Source organism: Sinocyclocheilus anshuiensis, unplaced genomic scaffold (assembly GCF_001515605.1).
Source record: "Sinocyclocheilus anshuiensis isolate Anshui unplaced genomic scaffold, SAMN03320099.WGS_v1.1 scaffold286, whole genome shotgun sequence".
In the NCBI taxonomy this organism is placed as follows: Eukaryota; Metazoa; Chordata; class Actinopteri; order Cypriniformes; family Cyprinidae; genus Sinocyclocheilus; species Sinocyclocheilus anshuiensis.
Window position 1 is genome coordinate 876999 of NW_015544135.1, and position 1237 is coordinate 878235.

Sequence of the window (1237 nt, forward strand, 5' to 3'; positions counted from 1 at the left end):
CGAATTTAATAGGAGAAAATTATTGGTCATCCAATCTTTTACATTTTTAACACACTCTGTTAGTTTAGATAATTTAGAAGTTTCATCTGGTCTTGTTGAGATATATATGTAGCCGGGTAAGGTATAGCCCAGGTATGATTGGCTGATGTCATGCCAGCCTGTGAACCTATCAGTGTCCCTACTCCTTTGTGATTGGTTAACATGGTTTAAATCCTATGAACCTATCAGTGTTGGCAGTGATAATATAAAAAGGGAAGGATTTGATTACTCAGGATGCATTATCCTTGATACTAGACCTTTGTGGAAGTACGTCATTATGAACAAGGGATAGGGCTTGGCGCATCCTCCTGTTGTTGTGTTTTAGCAGTTAAGCCATTTTCAGGTTAGTCTCCCAGTTATAAAAAGGATTGTTTTGTTTATGTAAGGAGAGGCATTATTTGTTGTTGTCTTTTGGTCATCAGCACGCTAGTGGCCGTGGTCTTGCGTGGTGAGCTACCATGCATTTTGCTACATGGTAAATCTCTCTCGGTATGTATCTCGGTATGACAAACGCTTGTCATGTGTTTTAATGAGTTTAATATTGTAGATAATCTTTGTTTTATATTCCGCAGGTGTAACTGCACATCCAGGGGTTTCCAGTAACTTTTTTTGGAGACAAATGTACATCAGTGATGTGACTGCACTGCTGCTTTTGTTTTTAGTGTTTGTTGGGTGACTTAACTTTGTCTGTCTTGGTCTTATTTTGGTTAACTTGGTTTGTATGGGTTTTCTTTTATTCATCCATGAGCAGCCATTCATTAACTTGTGTGAGTTAGCAGGGAGACAAGCAAGATATTTGGCCTTGGTCGGCCATTTTGTTGCTCCTGTTGGCGCAGACGACTGCTCATTTTTGTTAGCACAAAGTAAGGGGTAGGGTTAGGGGTAGGGTTGGTGTAGGGCAATAGAATATACGGTCTGTACAGTGTACAGTATATTACGCCTATGGAGAGTCCCCATAAACCATAAAAACAAACCTGTGTTTTGTAACTCATTTTAATTGTGATTTCAAAAAAGCAGGTAAATTATTTGACTCAGAAACGTCCAGAATTTAAGATGAAATGACATTCTGCTTGGTGAAAATTCTATTCTGAAACCACCTGTCAAAACGAAGCATGAGATGAAGTTTGTTGTTATTAAGTGAAGTGACATGTGGCCAAGTATGGTGACCCATACTCGGAATTAGTGCTCTTAGTGCTCT